The sequence below is a fragment of the Podarcis tiliguerta genome (assembly GCF_965153285.1).
Source record: "Podarcis tiliguerta genome assembly, chromosome: 14".
NCBI lineage: Eukaryota > Metazoa > Chordata > Lepidosauria > Squamata > Lacertidae > Podarcis > Podarcis tiliguerta.
Genome location: NC_139547.1, coordinates 37293742 through 37299741, shown reverse-complemented (window position 1 = coordinate 37299741; position 6000 = coordinate 37293742). Strand labels below are relative to the sequence as shown.

General features: G+C 44.7%; 1 long non-coding RNA gene across 1 annotated transcript; it reads left to right on the top strand.

Moving 5' to 3' along the window:
• The first annotated feature begins 516 nt into the window (after positions 1-516).
• LOC310664777 lies at positions 517-4188 on the top strand. Its single transcript, XR_014505056.1, has 4 exons — positions 517-535; positions 3303-3380; positions 3617-3686; positions 3775-4188. It is a non-coding gene; the product is annotated as an uncharacterized lncRNA (long non-coding RNA).
• The last annotated feature ends 1812 nt before the right edge of the window (positions 4189-6000 follow it).

Below are 6000 nucleotides of genomic sequence, written 5' to 3'. Positions count from 1 at the left end.
GAGGGGAAAAGAAAAAAGAAAAATACACATCTGCCAATATAATCTGACTTTTCCAAATAAATAAAACCGGCTCTCTCCAACTTTGATCCGGTGTTCTAGCCTTTTTTATTTACTTAATTGTCCCATCCAAGTTCTGAACGGGCTGGTTGCCCACAGCTGCTGAGCCTGCATTCCTCGGGGCTTATCACGGGCTGCCTCACCTGTTTATTATTACCCCAGCAGGCTCCGGTAACTGAGGTCTGTCTGAACATTGCACCCCTGCCGGAGCACTCACCACAGGGGTTCCACCTGCCTCGGCTTTTCACAGCACACTCCATATTTGTTACCTGCTGGCCTCACTGCTGTGCAGAGGTGGCTGTTGCCTGTTGGAACTAGTGGGACAGAAGGCAGGGAGGCCAGAATCAGATGGGGCCAATGACTGGCAGAGCCAGAGCAAATGACAAGCAGAGGCAAATAATTCTGGTTTTGTCCCTATCCTCCTCCCTGCTGAGTTCTGCTAGGGCATCATGGAGACTAAGGAGGAGGAGAGTGACAGGTAATGACACCCCACCCACCCCATACTGGTTGCAAGCAGAAAGGCCAGAAAGTGGGGACTGGTTTGAGATGATGGGGTAGAGGCCCCTTTTCCCCAATGGACCAGTCTCCACTGCTGCTCCACTGATAGAAAGGGGTGTATTGCTGTATGAGAACACAGACCCACCATGTCTTGGGGCACCTTGGCATCTCCAACTGGACAACAGCACATTGAGCACAAACTGGGCATAGGGCCAGGCAGGGGGAAGCAAGGTAAACTCTGAAAGAGAGGAAGCTGCCTTCCACCAGGTCAGACTAGTCCAGTCTTACCTACTATGACCAGCAGTACTTCTCTAGGATCTCAGGCAAAGAAGGTTCTCTCCCATCACCTGCTATCCCAACCTTCACCAAGGTTTTGACCATCAGCTCCAGCCACACATGGAAATGCATCAGAAAGTGTGGAATGAGCCAAGGATGAATGGGAAGGCATAGAAAAAGCACAGCGCTACTACAGGTGCCATATAATGCCCATTCCACATTTGTAAGAACTTGATTGATTCGTGTGGCAGCGCCTGCACTTTGGAACTCCCTGCCTATTGAGATGAAGTGGGCGCCTTCACTATACTCTTCTTGGTACCGGCATATGGGGAGAGACCTAGGCTTTTTCTTCTTTTTCTGTATGCAGGGTTGTTGTATGTACAGTATGTGTGTGTTTAATCCAAGGTATATTCATTTTATATCCCACCGTTCCACTCAAGGAGCTCAGAGCAGTATTTTAGCCTCATAACATAAGAACCTAAGAGCCTGCTGGATCAGGCCAATGGCCCATGTCGTCCAGCATCCTGTTCTCACAGTGACTAACCAAATGCCCCCTGAGTGCTCTCCCCACTTGTGACTCCCAGCATCTGGTACTTAGGGGTACATTGCCTCTAACAGTTGAGGCAGAACATAGTCATTTTGTGGCTAGTAGTCAATGACATCTTTATCCTCCATGAATTTGTCTAATCCCCCTTTTAATCCATCCCCGTTGGTGGCCATCACTACCTCTCGAGGAAGTGAATTCCATCATCTAGCTATGCATTTCTTTTGTCTGTCTTGAATCATCCCACATTCAGCTTCATTGGATGTCCAGCTTGACAAAATGGCTCCCGCCCTCCTTGAGGCACCTGGCAATTTCAGGCCTACATCTGTATCAACTGACTTCAGAGAGATGAGGGGGGAGGAGTTGCAGGGCTAATAATTCCTTTCCTGACAGAGGTTTCCTGGGCCTTGAAACCATAAAACAGCTGCTTTTCATTTCGGTTGGGATATTTTATATTCTTTTTAAACCGATTGCCTTCAGGATGAGGCGAGCTGCAGGGTTAAGTAAAGAAATAAAATAAAACAACAGGGAAACAGTCGACTGCTGCAGTTTTCCCCGTCATGGAGCTGTCATGAGGAGAAAAATGGCACCTGTTGATCTCCTGGCTACCGCGCAGCCACAAAAAGGCAAAGAAGCTAATTTTGAGGCTGAGTTTTATTGCTCTTTGTCCAAGTAAATGCGTGACTTTACAGACAAGTTTCTCATTAAAGTCCCTAAAATATCAGAACTTTGCAGGAATGGTGGAGGAAGTCGATTTTGTTTGCATTTCAATGAGAAACTACCTAATTTTCACTTCTCAGACCAATATGTGAACCAAAACACACCTGTCCTTCAAGATTTGCACTGTGGTGGAGCTGTCTAACCAAACAATGTGTACAAAAATTGATATATCAGGAGAAGTTCCTTGCAAAGATGTGTATTTTTGTCAAAATGTCATACAAAAATGAGCCCTAAAATGCCAGAAAATTTCCATGAATTTAAAACTGGAAAAAGTAGAAACTCAGGAGAACTGCGGTGGGCAGATTCTTTCAGTCTTAATCAGAAGTCCGCTCCATAGCAATTTGCAGCAGGGGTCTCATTGGGACTACCCTGTTCTGTGGAACAACATCCCTGTTGAGATATGGTAGGTGCCCACTGTTTGAACTTTCCAGAAACAACAGGTGGCATTTTTGTTTTGACATGTTTTTCGGAGACTTCACCTGGTGCAAAATTCATTGACCAGGTTGCTTACTGGGACAAGACAATTTGAACATATAACACCAACACTGCACTGGCTGCCAATTTGTTTCCAGGACCAGTTCAAAGGGCTGGTTTTGACCCATAAAGCCTTAAACAGCTCAGGAACACAATACTCCAAGGTCTCCTCTCCCCACATGAACTGAGCCAGATCCTGCAATCACCATTTGATGCCCTTCTTCATGTGCCTCCTCCATGAGAGGTCCAGAGGGTGGCAACATGAGAACAGGCCTTTGCTGTGGTGGCTCCTGGCTTGTGGAACGCTCTCCCCAAGGAAGCTCGCCTGGTGCCTTCGTTATATATATTTCGGTGCCAGACGAAAACGTTATTCTTCTCCCAGACCTTTGGCTAATTAATCTATGGCCTTTTAAACTATACGGAGGATATTGTTATTGTTTGTTACTATGGTATGCATTTTTATATTGTAAACTGCTCCTTGTATAGAAATTTAATAAATAAAATAATAACAAATTATGTGTTCATTCTGTATCATTTTAAAACCTATCATTAGCTGTATTTTTTGGTACAGTGGTACCTCGGTTCTCAAACAGCTCTGTTGATGAAAGTTTCAGTTTTCAAATGCTGTAAACTCAGAAGCAAATGCTTCCATTTCTGAACACGCCTCGGAAGTCGAACAGCTTCCACTGAGTGTATTTGTTATTTTTCTCAATTTTCTCTATTACATTTGCAGGCCGCCCTTTGCGCCTCAGTTTCCGAACGTTTCGGAACTCGAATGGTCTTCTGGAACAGACTACGTTCGAAAACCGAGGTACCACTGTACTCTTTTCAAAGCTTTCTTTCAAGTTTTAAAGTGGCTGTAGGTCAGTAGTACACCATCTGCTTTGCATGCAAAAGATTCCAGGTTCAATCCCTGGCATCTTCAGGTAGGGCTGGAAGAATGAACCCCAGAGAGATCTTCTGCCAGTCCATGTAGATAATACTGAGCTAGATAGACAGGTATAAGGCTGCTTTCTACGTTCCTGTGTTTTAATTGTTTTTATGTAGGTCGCCTCGGGACTCACATGGAAGGCGATGTGTAAATGAATAAGTAATAAAATAAAAAAGAGGCTGGCAGGTAACCAAAAAATTCTTTTGTTGTTGTTATATCAGCCTTAAAAAAAGAAATCCGGGACATTTTTGCACATGTGTGTGTTTTATTGAAGAACATTGCTGGACAGTCCAGACACGAATCAGGAGAGCTGGCGCTGCTGAAAGGAAAGGAGGAAACAGCCAAGTCGAATGGGAGTTGCTGAGGCAGGCAAAGCATTTAGCAGGGCTGAAAGTCAGGTTCCCTGGGGACCCTGCTTTCTTGGAGGCTGCTCTTGTGTGCTTTGGATCTTCCTCATAAGAGATGGCTGCTCCTGCGGTTTTCCTGACTGGGATACAGCTGACGAAAGACACAGGTGAGGAAAATAAATGAATGGAACTAACCAAATAAATGGGAAGCAAATTGGCTGGGGCCTTACCTTTGGAAACAGCAACGGTGGCCACACCTAAAGACCCTTCCTCTCCTGTTTTCAAAGACTTCGGCATTGGATGTGCTGTGCTTAGAGGCACAGAAATCTGAAGAGTCGAAGGAACAGCCCAGGCTTATTATCCCCCCACCCCTCTTATAGGTAAAGAAATTATAGCCCAGGGCCAATGAAAAACAACAACAACAACAAAAGCAATTCCTGTGACACACCACAGACAGTGTGATATTTCTCCCTCTTCAGGGTGACTCAGCCAATTGCCACTTACAGTAATAGATGAATTGCTGATAAGATCTGTACCAAAGTTTTGCAGTACAGTGGTACCTCAGCTTACATACACTTCAGGTTACATATGTTTCAGGTTACAGACTCCGCTAACCTAGAAATACTACCTCGGGTTAAGAACTTTGCTTCAGGATGAGAACAGAAATCGGGCTCTGGCGGCGCAGTGGCAGCAGGAGGCCCCATTAGCTAAAGTGGTGCTTCAGGTTAAGAACAGTTTCAGGTTAAGAACAGACCTCCAGAACGAATTAAGTACTTAACCTGAGGTACCACTGTATATCTCCACCTGCTAAGTGGAGTGCTCCAGTTCTGCAGAACGGTAGAGCTGACCCTGCGGGAGGTAGTGCAGTGAGTCAGTGCATCTGGCTGTTAACCAGAAGGTTGGTGGTTCAAACCCACCCAGGGGCGGCTGGGGGCAGGACTCCTGCATTGCAAGGGATCCCATGGGATCCCTTCCAACTCTATGATTCTATGATCTCTACGACTTCTACTGTCTGACATTTCAGTTGGTCCTAATGAAGATATTAGTTTGACATTACTTTTTTGTATCTCAAGCAAAGTCTTAGAATGAGAGTGAAACTTCGGAACTGCTGGTAGAGCCCACCAGATCCTGGGAGCTTTAGGTCACTTTGGACCACTTCTTTTATGGATGGATTCACAAATCTACTTGTGGAGCCCATTTATTACTCAAATTCAGTAGCACATATCTGAATGACACCACAATGGCAAATCTTTTAATTGCTGGAAGTGCAACAGCATGGATCATTCAGTTTGTAACTTAAGAGTTAATTCTATTAATGTTTAGTTAGCCAAGAGAAGGATGCGTGGAGGTGCGGCTTAGCAACAAGATAAAATGGCATAATGTTTGCTGAGGTAGCACATGCTCTGATTGGCTATATAGTTCCGAGGGAGCTTTTCCTCATTATGTTTGGTTGACTATCTCCCTGCTATGTGCAAGGCCTGAAGCAAGAAAGACAAACTTCTCTGTTATTCTCTTATTATATATTTTATTTGGTTCAATTTTCTGAGTAAAGTGTTATCAGGATTTCTTTTCTCTCTGGACTCCATAGGCATTATTGACTTTGCTAAGTTCTTGCACAACTCCTTTTTATTTCAACAGAGCTTGCACCAGAGACTTCTGGATGAATTGTGCCTCCCTACCTGACTGCCTCACACTTCTTGCTTGTTGCCTCACCAACATGAGGAGGTGATCCTTCTTTCTTAATGCAAAGCACATGTACCTATTTTTATCTGAGCAGCATTGGAGGCCATCCATTGGGTACAGATATTCATGTTTAGTTACCGTATTTTTCGCTCTATAAGACGCACCAGACCACAAGACGCACCTAGTTTTTGGAGGAGGAAAACAAGAAAAGAAATATTCTTAATCTCAGAAGCCAGAACAGCAAGAGGGATCGCTGTGCAGCAAAAGCAGCAATCCCTCTTGCTGCTCTGGCTTCTGGGATAGCTGCGCAGCCTGCATTCGCTCCATAAGACGCACACACATTTCCCCTTACTTTTTAGGAGGGAAAAAGTGAGTCTTATAGAGCAAAAAATACGGTAATCCTTTCCTACTCTTGGAAATCTGGGCCTTCTTGCAAAGGAGACAAAAATAAATGCAATGGGTGAGGAAGG